Source organism: Amblyomma americanum, chromosome 5, assembly GCF_052857255.1.
Source record: "Amblyomma americanum isolate KBUSLIRL-KWMA chromosome 5, ASM5285725v1, whole genome shotgun sequence".
NCBI lineage: Eukaryota > Metazoa > Arthropoda > Arachnida > Ixodida > Ixodidae > Amblyomma > Amblyomma americanum.
In genome coordinates, this window is record NC_135501.1 from 4499701 (window position 1) to 4519448 (window position 19748).

The 19748-nt window shown below is 47.3% G+C and overlaps 1 protein-coding gene across 2 annotated transcripts in view; it reads left to right on the forward strand.

The window, feature by feature from the left end:
- The first annotated feature begins 3108 nt into the window (after positions 1-3108).
- Tbcc (Tubulin-binding cofactor C) overlaps positions 3109-19748 on the forward strand; it is a 110416-nt gene continuing 93776 nt past the window's right edge. For both annotated transcript variants that reach the window (XM_077664497.1, XM_077664502.1), the window contains exon 1: positions 3109-3236. The gene's annotated coding sequence lies outside the window, so the exon portion shown is untranslated. The remainder of the gene's footprint in view (positions 3237-19748) is intronic.

Sequence of the window (19748 nt, forward strand, 5' to 3'; positions counted from 1 at the left end):
GATGATACACAAAGACAAGCGCTGACTTTGAGTTGAAAGTCAGCGCTTGTCTTTGTGTATCATCCTGTGGTCCTTGTCTTTTCGCGCTGTTCTTCTTGAACATGGCATACCAACTCGCCCAAGCATCAGTCCCTATACACACCTGGAATAAGCGAAGCCTTGGCGCGTATTCTGCGCACATTCCAAGTTCACGTTGCCCATGTCCCCGCAAGGAAACTTCGGCATGCGCTGGTTAACGTCAAAGACGTTCTCCCCCAAGAAAAGTACCCTGGCGTTGTTTACAGCGTCCCCTGCTCTGATTGTGACAGCGTCTACATCGGCGAGACTGGTGATTTTAATAGACGCCTAAAAGAACATTGTAATGATGTTAAAAACAAAAAAGTGAACTCTAATGCTATCGCCGAACACTCCGTATCAACTGGCCACGATATTGACTGGAGTGGGGCACACGTGCTGGCAACTGGAAAGAATCTGTACCGTCGCCTTCACTTCGAATCATTATTCATTCAAACGACTAATCGCACCCTCAATCGCAACACTGGAAATCTAACTCCTGTATACGCACGCTCCCTGCGCCCTCTTTTCAAACGTATTTAATCCTGATGCACTTTCTAATCCTTCTCATTGTGAACAAGGCTCCCGTACGGGAGCCGAAACGTCATTTTGTTGTTTTTTACTTTTGGTCGGCGTCCTCCTTTTAAGTTTTATTGTGAAGGAGGTCCATACCGCTGCGACAGGACGGCAATGTAGGTAGAGCAGATTAATCCGTGGGCACTCGTAGTAAGACTGCACATGATGGGCCTCCGCAGATCTCTCCCGCCTGTGACCGCAGTGGACGGCCACGCTGCCACCAACACACGCCGCAGTCGTCGGAGGCGCTGAGGAATGCAGAGTGCATGTTAGGAATCGCCCATTGCCTTGAAATCCGCTGCCGCGAACGACGCCTGGAAGAGCGCCGTCGTGGAGTCGAGCCGTGAAGCTGCGCGAACGACTTGCGATGCGTCGTCGCTGCATCAGTTCCAAAAGGAATTATGTGGGCACGCCGCGGTCCGCGGGAAAGCTGCCGTGAATTCGTGGCTACGAAGTTCACGACAGCCCAGTGATGAGAGCAAGTGCTGCCGCGCGCTGGGGCTTGCGCGCGAGTGGCTATGGGCTGCGCGAATACGTGTGCGCAAAATGCCTTCCGTCCAGCGAGGAAGCCGGGTTAGCGACGGGAGGCCATTACTGCGCCTCTGCTAGACAGCGGCGTAACGAGGACTGCTGGCAGCTGGAGATGCCTGCAGGGACCGCCGCACCGTGCTGAAGTTGGAAACACTATTGAAGACGGGCACGTTGGTGACCGCCGCTTCCAGCGGCGCGATGAATAGGCAGACCGCCGTCGCCTGCCTGCCTGCAGCATAGAGCCGACGGCCCACGAGAGAGATGCGGGGTTAACTGCGCTTCCTTCGGCTGTTATTCGAACGAAACTGTTTGGTCTCTCAAAACGGCGAGTGGAAGAGCAAAACCTTTTCTCCCCGCAGCTTTTGGCGCGAGGGAGAGAGAAAAGGAGCGAAGAGTCAATCTGTATTTTTTGTTGGTCCCAAAAACGTTCTCCCCAGTTGCCTTTCTGGGACCAAAATGCTATACTTTGTTTTTGTTTCTGTTTAACACCCTCGAAAAAACGTTTCTAGACCATTAGTGGGCGCACTGCCCTTATGCTTGTGTTACTGTGTCCTGCCACTACGGCCTGGAAATGCTCGATATATGTTGTACTGGGACTGGGACAATCCATATACTTTCTGGGCGCACATGGGGAGGTACGTTGTTTGCTGGGAATACATACACCAAATCAGGGGGTACAGGGTGATATGGAATGGGCGTCGTTCGAGAGCAGAGAAGCTAGCATGCAGTAAGATTGCATTTGAGGAGCGCTCGTCCTGTCTACTTCTTTGTCTTTGTTATATGCGCTAGTCTTTTAATTCATGGGGGAAAGCTGCAGTGGGCTAGCAAAGTTTTCAGATACCTGTATATAAGGAATGTTGACACAAAATGGAGAAAGCGAACTAGAAAATTGACAAGCAAATATCTGGACAGCAGTAGGGGGCAAATCAGCAATTATCGGTTAAGAAAATGGTTAAAGAAACAGAGAGAGCTCTGTGGAAGGCAGGGATTCTGACGAAATCGGCACTGGGAACATACAGGACCTTTAAGCAGGAAATTGCCAAAGGAAATATCTATGATAATTGTAGGGGAAGCTCTTTGTTGTTTGAGGCCAGGACGGGAGCTTTGCGAAGACATATAGAGTCAGGTACCACAAGATAGACACGTTGTGCGTTGCGTGCGGAGAGGAGAAGGAAACGGCTGAACGCTTGATGCTTTTCTGTAAAGGGCTCAGCCTACACTGGAAAGGAGCGGGGCTGATTTATCCAAGGCATTGGGGTTTAATGACAGTGAAGGGAAAGTTGATTTTAAGCGGGTAGAAGTAACCAAGCGAAGGTTATCTGATTGGTGTTTGAAATCAAGACAAGAGTAAAATTTCACGTCATGGCGATGTGGCTTAAGCCACCACTCAATTTAAAGGGTTCAGCCGTATCCATCCATCCATCTATGTAGGCGGCGGATTGTTATTATTTTCCTTCCTCTATGGTTGTTGGAATGCAGCTGACCATTTTATTAACAATGCATTTCAGTTTGTGCAAAAAGTGGTATGCGCTAACGTAAGCGGCGTAATCGTTTTGTTTTGCTTGTGTTTTTGTGTTTAGTGACGTAGCCGGAACTTCGCTGCTGCAGCTTCGGGCCTTGGAAACGCGCCACCACGTTTATCCTTTCCGAAGCAGGAACAAGGGCAACGTAATAATACTACTGCATAACCAGCGTTGTAAGTGATTACGTTTGGCTTGGTCTGTGCATGCTCTGATCCAATTAGGCTGAGGAGACGCTGGTCTGGATAGTCTGTGCGTAGGCAGCCTCGGTCGGACGGTTTCACACTACTTGGAATCGCAGCAGTAGGCTTCCGACCTTCCATGTGACGGGCGTGTAGGGCGATTGTGTCCCATGCCTTGTCGGTAGTTGGACTGCGTGTTTTCAGGCTCACTTAAAGCGCTATCTTAGGCATTGTTTTCTTCGCAGTCAGATGCTCCGAAAAAGCCGGGCTCGCCGGACGCTGCTTGAGGCATCACTGGTCGCCGTAGCGGTCGTAGAGCTGGCCGCTGCCGGCGCCTGCTACTACTACTATCGACGCCTCAATCGCTCTCAAGGTACGTACGTTTAAACCACCTGCATCTGCCGGTCCTAGTTGGGTTTCCAAGTTGTTCGCTTCCTCTTTTAGTGAGAAAGCACCCTGCAAATTACGCACGTGGACGTGAAAGGCGTATAACTAGCTCCCTCAGGGGACGCGTTGCTTTGAGGTAAGTACTTACAGCCGCCCACAGACGCATCGGTGCGAGGTGACGATAGCCGGTGCGCAGCTCGCTTGGACTGCTATTTCGCCTGTGCTTGATCACCGCGCTTTCTGCTTGCCCATGCGGCCCCCGGAACTTTCCTTGCAGTTTTCTTGTTGCGGGAACCAAAAATTGCGCGCCCCCTGCTAGTTTGCAGAAGTGCGATGCGCTTCCAAGTATTCTGTCGTATCAAGGGCGTCAAAAACAAACAGCAGGGCAAAAACTGGCAAGTGCAGCCAGCTAGGTTTGACGGGAAATAAATGTGCCGCATGAAATTTTGTCACATTCTTCATTTCCTCGCACTGCGCGTCGGTTTACTTTTGCCAAACAGTTTGTCTCGGTGTCCTGCTTCTTTTGTTCCGCTCTGGAGATATCTGATGGGGCGTGGCAAAGGTTTCCGGAGCATGAAAACATTTGGGTGCAAGTAATTTCAAATAAGTACAGTACATGCGGTGTCGTAATAGAGAAAAGGGTCGAGGGATATATTCCCATGTAGCCGGCCGCCCTATACTAGCGGCTATTGCACTTTGGAGTATTGTGTTTAGGTTTTTACTGCTGCCGCACCATCGTTCATGGGCTATCTTTAGGTCATGTTTAGAAAACGCCTCACGTGCATGCTATATCATTTACGCATGGATCCATATGAATGCTATATGGGCTGTAAAGTCCCATAGTGACACAGGCTGTTAGTGGCGTCATAGTAAAGAGGTCTTGATTGATCTGGGCTGCACAGGGTTCAACAAGAGCTGAAATCATGCAGCAATGCGTATATAGGTAATTCGTTGTGGGAGAAAGCAAGGGTCAAGACCCGGGGCATATTACATCAAACAACCTGACACTGACGGTGAGGGGGCATGAAGAGATGATAAAGCACGAGATCTTTTGCGCTCTTTCAAACAACTAACAAAAAGAACCAGCATGATAGTGTGAGTGATAATACTGCTATAGGCTGGGTGACAGCCAATAAAAACGATAACGGATGATGCCTGACCTAAAGTAGTGTGAAACGATGCATTTCGGGATCATTTTCTGAAAATGCCTCGAAGAGTGCCCACAGGCGAGCGTGCTGCCATAGTGCATATAGCTCAGGCGATGAGCCAAAATGAAACGGCCGCGAAAATGGGGCGGCCCATTTCTACTGTCAACCGCATTGTTCAGGCATTTAGGGATGAAGGAAGATTGGAAGACTCTCCGCATGCAGCTCTGGAGCGCACAAGAACACCCGAAGAAGATCTGATTGTCGCGGCTTCAGTTGATGATCCATTTCTCACGGCGCGAGAAATCCACGATGAGCTTGGCCTATATGTCAGTGAAGAAACCATATGCTGAAGGCTCCATGAAACCAAAGCCGGGCAGCCGTGAGGAAGCTGCGACTTGACCCGCCCCATTGCCGCCAGTGACTCGAGTTCGCAGAGGCTCACAAAGACTGGACGCCAGAAGACTGGGGCTTCAGTGTTCAGTGAATGAACATTTTGCACATGATTGGAACAATGCCAGAGAGTTTGGCGTCCTGAAAACTACCGGTATACTTTTGATGCGTCCTTTTATACCAGCTGAGTGCAAAAAGATGGGCACTTTCTTTTTTTTCAGTTAGGAGGAACAGTATATCTTTGACATGCGCTCGAGCGGGCGCACAGCAGTGTACGTCTGGGGTGCCGTGAGCTGCCAGGGCTTGGAACCCATCCATAGGATTTAAGGTAGGATGGCAGGGATGCCTACATCGAGATCCTGGAGAATGTTTTGATGCCAAATGTGTTGGATGGGCTGTTTCCAGAATGCTTCTTCTGGTTTTAACATGGTTGCGCTGCAATACATACGGCTCGAGGGGCGCAAGCCTTCCTGGAAAGCAATGCCTTTAAAAATGTTTGGGGCATGATAAAAGCAAGGCCTCCAGCTCCAGCTCCTCCAGCTCTGGGTTGCCAATCAAGAGGAGTGGCAGCTTCTGCAGGTGGACACAGAGCTGGGGGACGTGCTTTATGAATCACTGCTGGAGCGCATGGAGGCTGTGAAGAGTGCTCGTGGTGGGACCACCCATTTCTAGATGGAATTTTATGAAGTGCTTGTTGCTTTCTTATTTCGTTTTGTTTTTCACTTAGCAGGTGACAAAAGTTCCTACCCTTTTTCCTCCCGTGCTGAGAAGCCCTCTTTGAGAGAGAGGGTGCGTGCTTGTGAACTCAACATTTTAGAGTCATCTTGTGTTGTATCTTTAAATGATGAAGATAAGCGCACAGCTATGAGTAATTCTCGTTGCGTCGAGAAATACGGCCATTTCAGTTAGAATTGCTGCGAAACTTTTTTGTTTATTTGTTTGTTGATGCTCTAAGCCACCGGCACGCGGCTGCATCTCTTTACCTGTGACGCATGGCGTGGCAAGATTTGGGTTAATTTACAGGGTTTAATGTCCCAAAGCAACTCTAGATATGAGGGGCACCATAATGGAGAGCTCCGGATAATTCCAACCAGCTGGGCTTCCTTAACGGGTGCTAACATCGCATTGTACACGGGCCTCTGACATTTCGCCTCAATCAAAATTCATCAGCGGAGCACCAACCAGACATACCTCGAACAGGTGCAGCCATGCGCAACTGCTTCGCACATTTCCAGAGTGTTCTAGTTGTTTTTGGCAAATTATCTTAGAAGATTCTCTGCCATCTTTAAATGGAAGGTGGCCAAGAGCGGCAGGTTTGTTCTTCGACGATTGTTGAGCACGCTTGTTGCTATTGCCGCCACTGAGTTCAGTTATTTGTGGATGCAAGTCAGCCTAATATTATTATTTATTTAGGACGCTAAATGTGCCGCACGGCATAAAAGGTGATGCCATTAATGAACGTTAATACGTTAATAGGTTACAAAAAGGCATGGAGTCCAGTAAGGTGTAAAAAGTCACATAATCCTTGGGCATAAATGTTTTTCGTTATCCACAAGTTGAAATCGGAGTCATTGTTTGAGGACTGGCCTGCCTCTTGCAGAACGCGAGCGCGCACCAGCGAAGTTCCTGGGCAAGTCCACAATAGGTGGTGAACAGTGGTGTCAGAAGCGGGTGTGTCGCAGTGAGGGCATTTTTCTGGCACAGAAATCTTCTCACTTTGCCACTGGTGGCGAACTGCAGGCGTAACGGCCACTCCTACACGCAGCCGCCTCAGAGAGACCTCCTCCACCCATTATAGGTTGGGAGGAAGGGGGTGGATACACGGGGGAATAAGAGCACGTGTACGCTGCCTGAGGGAGGCTGAAGATGTTAAATGTGTCAGAAGTGGATCTGGTGGCAAAGAGGCAGGAGGTGTTTGCGGTACGTCCGCTAAACGAGATGACATGTTAGATACGATGCTGTCGACATCAGTGCGTGCTTGAAGCCAGTGTATGAGTATAAGGACCGGGTAAGATTTGCAAGCAGCATGTATGTCCTCGGAAACCCGAAGGGTACCACGCACTTTCTCTAGGTGCTTGAGAGCTTCTTGGGAATGAGTGAATAGATGTACCTGGTTATAAGGAGGGTCGTCAGGTAAAGCTGCCATGGCATTTAAAATCGCTTGGAGCTCCAAGGGAAGAGGTGATGAATTTTCAGTACAGTAGGTCTGGCGGCTGTAGAGTTGAGGGTGTGTCGGGCTTATAAAAGCAGTTGATCCCCCCGTTGAGGTTATGGCGACATCTGTGTAAAGGATGCAGTCATCGTGTTGGGTAGAAAAAGTTGATGGTAATGGCGGAGAGGAGAACTCCGACTTCTTATGACAAGCTGGCTTGTTTGATGTAATGTGGCAGTAGTCCCATGGAGGTGGTTGAGGCTCGAACATTGGACGAAGAGAAACTTTCCGTGCTCTGTTGGTTTGTCGCTGGGTAATTAAATCTTCCAGTGTGTTGAGCTGAGCATACTCCTGCAGCAGGCAAATAGGAGTTGCTCGGGGTAGGCCAGTAATGACTCACATGGCTTCGTGGTTGAGTTCTTCGAGTGTAGACCACTGTCGTTTCGTAAGTTGGTGAAACTGAGCCTGGTATAAGAGCCGAGGTTGAAAGACAGCACGAACAAGTTGACGAGCTGTATCGGAGCGGGCACCTCCAGAGCGATTGGCTATTTTGCGGATGAGGCCAAGTGTGTCTATAGCACTCTTGCGCATAGCTGATAACCAAGCCGTGCCTTTGCCTGAAGAATGAACATGCAGGCCCAATACATTGGTATGTTCCACTTCAGGAAGAGGTGCGTTGTCAATAGTGAGCACGAACGGAGTGGCTTTGAAAATACGGTGGCCAGCTTTATTGCCCACATGAACATAACAGAATTTGGAGAGGTTGAGGGAGAGGCCAGTGCTGGCAAGAAAGTTGTGTAGAAGATTGAGGGCATTTTGCAGAGCGTCTTGCTGCACCTGAGCTGAGCGATTTGTGGACCAGAGAGTGATATCGTCTGCATATGCCAGAACTTGAACATTAGGAAGGGTGGAAAGACTGTGTATCAGAGGAATGAATGTGATGTTAAATAGAACTGGGGCTAAAACTGAGCCCTGTGGTACTCCGCGATTAGAAATGAAGTGGCCTGTAGGTTTACCATTAACACGGATAGCAAATCCTTTGTGAGAGAAAAGCATGAATTGCTCGACGTATCTGCAAGGGCATGCCAAGTGATGACAGTTTTTTCAGCAGTGCAGGGGACAAAGGACGTGACAAGTGCACAGACACGTGCAGATGACATAGTGTTGAGAATGGCTTCGTGAAGAATGTTGTAGGCCTTCGTGGTATCTGTTGCCAGGACTGTGCGAACGAGACGGCTGTAAGGTGAACGACGTATCACGTCGTTGGCAAAGTGGTCAAGACCATCTTCAGCTCCGTATCCTGGTCGGAAACCAATTTGGGAAGACGAATATTTCTGATGATGGTCGAGCCACTAGGAGAGTCGAGTGGCAAGCAGTTTTTCATACAACTTGCAAATAGTTGGGGTAAGAGAAATCGGTCGTAGGGCCCCAAGAGTTGTGGGTGATTTTCCAGGCTTTGGTATTGGAACTACCACTGAATGTTTCCAATCTGGTGGCATCTCACTGGATGTCCAGATTTCGTTAAAAATTCTGAGAAGTGAAGTCAATGCTTCACCGTCCAGATTCCGGAATAGGGCATAAGGTACACCGTCATGACCAGGTGCAGTGTTAGGGCGGATGTCTTCAATTGCAGCTATAAGCTCAGCCATAGTGAACGGGCATGTTATCTTATCCTCTGGCTCATGTTTGTAACTGACCGGAACAGGTGCAGGTGAACAGTCATAATTCGGAAAAAACTGAAGGGCAGCTTGCGAAGCAAATTCATCTGGAGAAAGACGAAGGGCAAGACGAATACTCTCGGCATAGTCTTTGACGGATGGCTTGCCTTCTATGGAATGAAATACACGCCACAAGTGGCGATTGCCGACAGGAGTACTGAGTTTAGAACACCACTCTGTCCAGCGCTTGTGCAGAAGGCGTTTAGAATACCGACAGGCTTTAGCGGTGACTCTATGAAGTTCCGTTCGTGCATTCTGGTCTGAAGGATGCTGAGTGATGTACACGCCCAGCTGTTTGCATCTTGCCCAGAGATTAAGGAGGTGAAAATCAGGATTTGGTTGGTCTTCGTTGACAGTGGAAGAAACTGTGTTCTGAGTTAAGACAAGCATAAATGTAGAAAGTGCTGAGGCAGGAGTTATTGAGGCGAGGCACGGCACCGTGAACACCATGGAAATCTTACCGCTGCGGATTTTGCAGGCCGCGTTCCTATGTGGTTCCTGCTGTTTCCCGGATCCCGCTGCTTCATCGCCATCCGCTGCCGCTGAGCGACCTTCGCTCTCGCCTGCTTTTTGGCCATACGTAGTTGGCGACCGATTTTTCATCTGGCAACATGGATCTTCAGCTACTATCTCTGACATCGACGACGCATATAAGAGCAAGCCCGGAAACACCCACCTCGGGCACGGCACCGTGAACGCCATGGAAATCTTACCGCTGCGGATTTTGCAGGCCGCGTTCCTATGTGGTTCCTGCTGTTTCCCGAATCCCGCTGCTTCATCGCCATCCGCTGCCGCTGAGCGACCTTCGCTCTCGCTTGCTTTTTGGCCATACGTAGTTGGCGACCGATTTTTCATCTGGCAACATGGATCTTCAGCTACTATCTCCGACATCGACGACGCATATAAGAGCAAGCCCGGAAACACCCACCTCGGGCACGGCACCGTGAACGCCATGGAAATCTTACCGCTGCGGATTTTGCAGGCCGCGTTCCTATGTGGTTCCTGCTGTTTCCCGGATCCCGCTGCTTCATCGCCATCCGCTGCCGCTGAGCGACCTTCGCTTTCGCCTGCTTTTTGGCCATACGTAGTTGGCGACCGATTTTTCATCTGGCAACATGGATCTTCAGCTACTATCTCCGACATCGATGACGCATATAAGAGCAAGCCCGGAAACACCCACCTCGGGCACGGCACCGTGAACGCCATGGAAATCTTACCGCTGCGGATTTTGCAGGTTAGTTATTTGGAAGGCGCTGCCTGTGTGAAGAGCAGTGATTACTGTCTATTTACGGTGTCGTGCCCTGGAGAGTGTATTGATGTACTGAAGCGTGTATTGTCTTTGCCTTCTCGCCTTTACCTATTTTTTTATGGTATGCTGCTCTCACTGTCGGGTGACATCGAAAGCAATCCTGGGCCTATGAATGCAACTGAAAGAGAAACATTGGAAGCCCTCTTGCTGACTGTCCAAAGAATTGAAGCTGGCCAAGCTGTAATACTTAATGAAATCAAAGGTGTTAAAGAAAGGCAGGATGCTACCGATAAAGAAGTCAAGCAGCTGACGTTGAGAGTGGCAGCCCTCGAGGCAACGGCAACCTCACTTGATAGGCCTGATTCTCTTGTAACTGACAATGCCATACAAGCCATTTCTTCCCAGCTTTCTAGTATTTACTCAAGGTGTGATGATGCTGAAAATAGATTGCGCCGAAATAACTTGCTTTTCTTTGGCATCGACGATGTGGAAGACGAAAGCTGGGCAGATTCTGAAGGGAAAGTCATTGCATTTTGTTCAGAGCACCTAGATTTATCTATGACTGCTTCACAGTTTGAAAGGGTTCATAGGTTAGGCAAATTCAAAACTGATAGGCACAGACCAATCATTGCGAAGATGACCTTCTTTAAAGACAAGCAGAACATCCTTTCAAATGGCCACAAATTGAAGGACTCCAGTTTTGCAATCCGTGAGGATTTTTCCGCTACAACTCGTGAGGCTAGAAGCAAGTTGACCAAATTTGCAAAGTCACAATCCAAGTCTTATAAACTGGCATTTGATAAACTTAGAATGGACAAACAAACATATGCGTATGACCGAGCCACTGATTCGGTCATATTAGTATCACCATAGCTAGGCAATGCACCTAGATTGCGTGATTGTCCTCAGTCCACGTCATGCCCCCAGGCTCCGACGCTGTCCCTTTCATTTTCTAATATCCGAAGCTTGATGCCTAAACGTGATCATCTCTGCTCTTTTCTGCAAGACAGTGAATCTGATATAGTTGCTTTAACTGAAACTTGGTTGCACGCCGGTATCAAAGACAATGAAATCTTTCCAGACACCCATGCTTACAATATCTACAGACATGACCGTGCAGATAAAAGAGGGGGTGGGGTGCTTCTTGGTATTAAAAAAACGTTACCATCCACTGCTATCAATTCTAACTCAGACCTCGAAATAGTTTGGGCTGCCTGCAAAACTATATCTTCGAATTTACTTTTTGGAGTGTGTTACCGTCCGCCCGATTGTACGACTTCTTTCATTCATGATCTTCGGTCTAGCACTGCTGCCGCTGTCGAACACAGTTCACCTAGCAACATCTACTTGTTGGGTGATTTTAATTTTCCTGAAATAGATTGGCCTTCTTTGTCTTCAACTAGTCATGCTGCAACAGAATTCATCAACCTAACACTAGATTTCAATTTATTTCAAGTGATTAGCCAGAATACGCGTGGTTCTAACATTCTTGATTTAGCTCTATCCACTGCTCCCGATACCATAGGGCCGGTTATGTATCTTGACGGATTTAGCGATCATAAGATGTTGCAGTTTGATATTCTAGTTCCGAGCTTGTTTGCAGGTATTACAACTAAAAAAATTAGAGATTATAGTAAAGCACGATATGATGAAATTAACACGGAACTTGCCTCATTTTTCAATGAGGTGTTTTTCCCGCTAAGGAACGAACGATCTACCGAAGAAAACTGGTTTCTCTTCAAACACAAACTATCTGCACTGATAGAGAAACATGTTCCTCTGATTACAATAGCTAATGACATAAAAAATCCATGGTTCAACAAGACCCTCCGTCGATTACGGAATAAAAAGAAGCGCCTATACAGAAAAGCTAGATCTGCTCCTTCTTCAACCTCGTTGGAAAGATATAAACTGTGTTTGAAAGCGTACTGTTCTGCTGTTACCGCTGCCAAAAACAAATACTTCACTCATGATCTGCCGTCACTTTTGCAGACTAATCCTAAGAAGTTTTGGCAGACTATATCTCCCGAAAGTAAACATGACCTCATACAACTACACAATACTGATGACTTGCCGCTAGCTGACACTGAATGTCCAACCGCGTTCAACAGATTTTTTGCATCAGTGTTTACTAAGGAAGATTATTCCAGTATGCCAATTGTTCTCGAGTCTGACTACCCATTCATGGAGCCCATCACCATTAGTGCTGAGGGTATCGCATCATTAATTAAAAATCTAAACTTATCATCATCTGCCGGAGTGGACAACATTAACTCGAAGATACTTAAAAACACCATTTCAATTTCCAGCCAGATTTTGTGTCATATATTTCAGCAATCATTATCCTCCGGAGAACTGCCCACTGACTGGAAAAAAGCCAAAGTCATCCCTGTCTTCAAAACGGGTAACAAAAACTCTCCTGATAACTATCGGCCTATTTCGTTAACATGCATATGCTGTAAATTACTTGAGCATATTATCGCTTCTCACATTTACAACCATCTGGAACGAAATGACTTCTTCTTTTCAAATCAGCATGGTTTTAGGAAAGGCTACTCATGTGATACCCAGATATTTGAATTTACTACTGACCTGCATTTCAACATGGATGATAACCAGCAAACAGATTGCATTTTTTTAGATTTCTCAAAAGCATTTGACCGAGTTGCACATGGCCGGCTTTTTACAAAATTATCTACCCTTTCCCTTGATTCCCTCACATTATCTTGGCTTCGAAACTTTCTCTCATTACGTCAGCAATTCACAGTTGTCAACGGCTCTTCCTCATCCCTATGTGACGTAACCTCAGGCGTACCACAGGGAAGCGTACTTGGACCCTTACTTTTTCTAATCTACATTAACGACCTTCCCACTAACATTTCATCCCGTTTACGCCTTTTTGCAGACGACTGTGTTGTTTACCGTAAGATCGCTTCTGAGACTGACCACCTGACCCTTCAAAATGACCTTGACACTATTGTTGATTGGTGTCAAAACTGGCAAATGATTCTTAACCCTAATAAATGTAAATCAATGACTTTTAGCCGCAAGCATGTTGTTTCTAACTTCATATACTCTATAAATAATACCTCTCTATCAAGGGTTACGTCGTACAAATACCTTGGAATTCAGTTCACACCAAATCTTTCATGGTCTTCTCATATTTCTGCAGTCTGCAACAAAGCGTCGAGGACATAAGGTTTCATACGCCGGAACCTTCGAAACTCACCTAGCTCCGTTCGAAAACTTGCATATTTTACATTTGTTCGCCCACAGCTGGAATTTATCTCACCTATATGGTCTCCCCATCAAAAATATCTCATAGATATGCTCGAGTCCATTCAAAGCAGAGCTGCCCGGTACATTTTTAGCAATTATAGTCCCCTCGCAAGTGTATCCCAGCTTAAATACCTTAATGACATACAGATACTTGAAATTCGTCGCTCCATTTCACTTCTGTGTTTATTCCATAAATATGTTCACACCCGTCCTTCGTTGTTACCTCTGGCATCACCTTTCCGCTCTTCACAACGCTTACACAATCAACTCAGCTTCAACCGGATATATGGGAAGACCCTGTCGTTTAATTCCTCTGCATTACCTAGAGCAATAAAACTCTGGAATGATCTTCCTGACAACATAATCTCTTTCATTGATCCTGGTGAGTTTAAAAAACATCTATGTATACATTTATTGCCATAGTGATGTTCGAAATGTACAACAGTTTCATTTGTTCTTAACGTTGTTTCGTGTCTGATGTTATTTTAACTCGGTTTTGTATAAATTTCGTGTTCCTTTCTTGTATTTGACTTGTACCGCGTTCTTGCACCGATATTATGTTTTTTTTTTTTTTCCATCTGTATGTACATCTGTATTTGCCCCCCTCACCCAATGCTCTTCGGGGCCTGTGAGGTACTAATAAATAAATAAATAAATAAATAAATCCGTGCGAAGACTGTCCCAAGAAGTTACATGGACCTTCCGGCGAATTTTACGCAATGTACTTGAAGCAAAGTCAATTAGGATGCGGAGTGATCACTGCCCCAGGTGTCTGCGTCACAAGACCAGTGAGGATTGCCGGGACCCAGCCACCATGTAAGGTCCGGAGTTGGTGGAGGAGCACGCGGGCGGGTATAATTAGAGGTGTTGTTCAGAAGTTTAAACGACTGCTCAAAAAACGTGTCGTAAATCTGATCTCCACGTTTAGAGTTATGGGTGTAACCCCTGGCTGTATGTGGCCCATTAAAATCTCTTCCAACTAGTATGGGTACACCTGGGTAAGAGGTGTGCAGATGTGTAAGCCATCCAAGGTTGAGTGTAGAGGATTGGGGTCGGCCGTAAAAAGAAGCCAATAGTACTGGAGTACGTTGCGGCTTAGTGAGAATGGCAATTACTTCTTGTCGGGTATTGCACCAACGAGACAGGTCGACGGGAGAATGTGGTGTTGAACAGTGAACATATATAGCTGCTTTACCAGGAGCAAGACCACTACGGCGGTCGGGTATTGATGGATTGTGATATGCACAATAACCAGAGAGAGGAAGGATGGCATTATGCTCCTAGAGAAGGAAAGCCCAAGCAGAGAGTTTGCCTTCTTGAATGCGCAGCTTCAATTCAGGGAGCTTATTAGTAAGACCCCGACAGTTCCATTGCACGACATGGGAAGTAGCGTTAGTAGCCATTCGCTTGCAAAACAGATGCAATCATCTGAGGGAGTTGCTGCAATAGGATAATGCAGGATGACATTGAAGATGTTGTTACAGATTGCTCTGATTGGTCATATTTTGAGTCTGAACGACTGTGTACATTGGACAAAGGAGGCACTTGGCAAACAGGCTGAACTGGCGGTATGTGCGGACGTTGTAGTAAGAGAGAGCGACGTCGGCAGAGCTGATCAAGTTGTTGGCGAACGTTGGCGATCGCGTCATCGATGGCAGAGATCTCATCGGGCATAGAGGAGGTTATTGGAGGAAATTCATCTTCTTTTTTCTGCTGGGTATGGGAACCTGTCTTTACAACAGAGGCATAGGAAGGGCGGATACCGGAAGGTGTAGGCAAAGATGCTGGCAGTTTTAAAGTATCTGCCTCATCTGTGTCTGTCAACAGAGCAGCAAAACGGTTGGAGATCTTGACTCGTCTGTCAACAGAGCAGCAAAACGGTTGGAGATCTTGACTCCAGCCTGAGTAGGCGCAGCTAGTGGAAGACGTTTCTTCCGAGGGCATTTAGAATGAGTGATGTCGTGGTCATTTGTCTTACAGAATGGGCACCTGAATGAGGGAAGACCGTCTGCTGGTGGTTTGGGCAGAGTGTCTTGGGATGTAGGGCACCACTTTTTGATGTGACCTTGTCGCAGGCGCCGATAGCAGTAGACTGGTGCAGGACGGAAAGGCTTCGGGTGAACTATGCGTTCATTGTAGAAGAATCGGGTAGGAAGTTCTAACGGCCCCGCAATCAGTTGAAGAAATGTGCCCCGGTTTCCTAGTCGACGGGCATTAAGCACTGAGTGGGTGTCAGAGTAGAGATCCGTCATCACTTCTTTCGGAGGCGCATTAGGTTCGAGGTCATAAATGACATATCTCTGCAAGCCGGGTCCTGATGCTAGATAGGCCTGCACAGGTATATACTGTGACTCGCTGATATATAATTTGTCAATGCCACAGATCTTTTCAGCATCGGCAAGTGACGTTACTTGAACGGTGACAGAATTGGAGGGACGGTGGTAAATAAAGCCGCGGTACCCTGAGATGCTCAGTGCACGGTCAATGAGCTGCTGCACCGATCTTGAAGGAACTGACGTTATGTCGTATTGCGCGGTAGGCTTAATGTGCTCTCGGAAGGAGCGATCAAGTGTCGGTAGTGGATAGTTTGATGGTGTCGTCTTTGAAAGGGTAAGGTAGGTTGGAGTGGCCTTTACCTTTTTCGCAGCCGGTTCAATACTGTCATCAGAAACAGTTCGAACAGGAGAGGACAGGAGGGGTGTAGGGGTAGGCACAGGAACATTCAAGGCGGTATGGATATCGATGGTTCGTCCCCTGCAAGTGAAGGCGGTGACTTGAGCAGCGATGAAATACCGGGTGCAGGAAGAGCTGAAGTGCTGAGGAGACATCCTTGAGGATGAAGAGTAGGCGAAACGGCAGACGCATTCACGGCACGAACGTCGGCATCGTGAAGGAAGTGTCGGAGGGTCCGTCCCGAGACCTTGCGGCGTTCTTGGGATCTCCAGGCAGCGTGAAGAGATGACACTATGGCCGGAAAGGTAAACACAGCACATAAAAGCACAGAAGTAGCCAATCGGTACAGCGACAGCCCAATTTTGTCTTCATCGTCTTCTCCTAGTCAGCCTAATAAAATGTTTTTTTGAAGCCTTCTGTTGTCTTCTTGTCTGTCATCCTGCCGTCACCACAACATGATAGCATTCATTAAAACAATACTATCATAACAGCAGACTAGCGAAAATAACAGTAAATTTTCTGATTATCACCTATTTTATAACTATATGTTCCTTTTCTTATATAAAGATCTGGGAAATTCTGCATTTTTCGAAAGTGCATTTCTTTCGTCATCATAAGCCTTGCTACGTTCTCTGCAGGACAAAGTAATCTCCCAAAGCACTGCGCCAATTAACGCTGGGCTGTTCCAGCTGTGGTCAAACTTATCCCCACCGACTTCCTGATCTCATCACACCACCTGACTCTGTGGTTTTTTGTTAGCCATTTGCCATGCTTTCCTTCCCTTGGTGTTGATTGTTACTCTAAGGAACCTCTAGTTTGCGCGTTTTCGCATAAATAAGTTTCTAAACTTTCCTATGCAATGTTTGCATTGTGTGAGTTTGGTTTTCACCGCGTGGTTAAGTGTTTAGTTTTCACCAGTCTTCTCTGGAAGTCAAAAGCACAGAATAGACTACATTGACTGCATTTTTATACTGCAAGAAGGGCAGGCAAGGTGGGCGTGTTTTCGTAAGAAAACTACAAGTTGTCAGAAATTCGACATTGGCTTTCAGGGGAAATGAGGCATCTCCGCACAATACACGTTCGTACAATGTTCTGGAATTATTCACAGAGAGAGGCTCAAAAAAGCGATGCTAACAAAACTATTTCCTAAAATGAAAGATAGATTCGAGTCAGTTCTGAAGCATAATAAATGTTTTGTGCATAAGATATCCCATTTTTACTATTGCGCGAAGTTTCCTCATATAAGGACTTCACTTAGAAGTGCACCACAGAGCAGAAAACATTTTATGTCGGCAGCATTTGGGCCTAACTCATGGGGCGCGAACCGCGGCAGCTTAGCACTCAATTTCTGGTTTCCGCGGCAAGAAAACTGCAGAGAGCGCTTCCAAGACCGTGGAGCCCGCAGCAGCGAGCAAAAAGCGCATGAACGCGCCCATGATGAGCGTGTTGTTCATGTGGTGATGAGGCATAGGTGAAAATGCAGTCAAAGCGAGTTGCGCACCAGCTATTGTCAGCCACTGTAAACATACTGAGAGCATTATCTCGCACCGATGACTATTACTTCGTGGCGCTGACGGCAGTACAGGCCATGCGTGCCGTCATTTGTGGGCGACTGTACGTGGTGGCAGTGTCCACATGCAAAAAACGTGCTTAGCAATCCTGGAATGCTAAACCACCAGCCATTTTTTTTTTTCCACATTGGTACCGCAGCGATGGCCTAGTCTTCTGCGCATCCGCCTTGCATGCGGGAGGTGCGGGGTTCGATCACCCAGTGCTGCCGGGTACCCACCGGTGATACAATGGGTTCAATCTTCCCCTGCTTGGTGCTCGGCTTCTTTAGGGTGAAATTCTTGGGAAATGTGTCTTGACCCCACCTTGAGTGGAACAAACAACCTTGTTCTATGGCGCTCTTTAGCCACAGATGCTCTTGCACCATAAAAATTCATTTTCATGATTTTCCGCATTGGTGCCAAGTTTCAGGTGTGCTACAACTCTAAATTCAGTCAACTGCTGCTCTGGCCATGCCTGGGACAGCTTTGTTGGACTTTACTACGGTTTTTACTTCTTCAAAAAAATTCAGCGGACTTCTTTCTTCTGTTTATAGTAAATGCAGTTTTAGTGTTTGCTTTCTACTGAAGAATGTCTTTTTTTGGTTGATATACAGACTGTTGTGCAAATAAACGCACACAGTAAAATGCTTCCAGGAGGAGGAAAGCGCGAACAACTTCCGTCCCGGCTAATTCAAGAAACCTCCGCTGAACTCATAACTGGTCCACGTACCGCTATGAACATTACTGAAGGAGGAATTGGCGCTAGCGTCTGCAGTGAAGAACAAAATCTAACCACAAGAAGGTTCTGAAAGGAGGAAAGATCTCTCTATCCCCTTTGTAATTCCTACGGGCGTGGCTGTTGCAACACAACCATTGCGCATAAATTGGTTGTTGGGGAAAAGAAATGGCAGAGTATCTGTCTCGCATCTAGGTGGACACCTGAACTGCGCTGTAAGGGAAGGCGTAAAGGAGGGAGTTAGAGAAGAAAGGAAGAAACAGGTGCCGTAGTGGAGGGCTCGGGAATAATTTCTACCACCTGGGGATCTTTGATGTGCACTGACATTGTACAGCACACGGGCACCATTGCGTTTCGCCTCCATCGAAACGCAGCCGCCGCGGTTGGCCTCGAACCCTGGTACTCCAGCTCAGTAGCCGGGTGCCCTAACCACAGAGCCACCGCGGCGGGTCCGTCGCGCATACTTTGCCTGTTTCTGGAACTCTGTCAGTTGCGTTATCTCGGCCGCTGTCGCCTGCTTTGCTGCGCTGGTCGCAGACACTTTGGCGTGGTGTTTCTTCATGTGTTATAGCCCTGCCACACGGGCATTTCAAAGGCCTTCGAACCGATACCCTATCGGCTCAAAGGCGATCGAGCGCTGCTACAAGGGCAGTTTCAATGGCCATCGAGTCAATAGTCTATCAAGTCAACGGAGCAGCACGGAACTCCATCGAGATTTCGAGGGCCTTCGAGCGCTGCCCAAGGTTGCTAGCGTTGCTTCGAGCGGCGCCAAGCGCACTTTCGTACACGACACATTCACGGTACAAAAGCATGAACAAGCATTATTCGCCTAGACTTTAATGCAAGCAGTCTGTACAATAATTTTAAAATTGTATCAGACTACATTTAAGCGCATTAAGCGCATTAATTTTGCATTGCGGTCTTTGTGTTCTTAGCGTTGACAACATGGCGGCGCCCTGCCCGCCTGCTTCGCAGCGATAACAGCTTCGTCGCTAATCTCTCAAAGCAATATAGTGTTCTAAGCTGTTGTATTCGCCTTCGATTTGCCCATTCTTACCCTCGCATAAAGTTTCAAGAAAAAAATAGCTCTTGTTTTTCAGATATCATGGCGGTTTCCCAGGTCTTAAGCCTGACGAAGCAGCGCTCCGACGCAGTTGGACTGGCTTGGTTTTGGCTCGTCTTGTATTAGAGTGGCTACAGCAGTGTCTGCATCTGTCCATCGCGTGCGTGCAATTAAAAGGGTTTTAAACAACATGTGTGCGTATGCGTGTATTTCAGCATATAGTATACATTTATCAAATATTTTTGTTATTTTTGCAAAATCTAAAGTAGCGATTGTGGCGCCACACAAGCTTGGCATTAGACACGAGAACCATTTCAATGGCCATTGAGATTTGCCATGTAGCAGTGACACAACTCCTTCGAGTTAGATGCCTGTTGAGAATTTTGAAGACCCTCGACTCGGCCATTGAAACTCGCCGTGTGGCGGGTATTAGTGATGCTGGCGCTACAACAACTGCAGTGGTGTTTCGTTTTGTCCTCATGACCTTCGAAATTGCAAAGAGTGCAGCGAGACTGGCATGGATACGACGAAAACCACTCC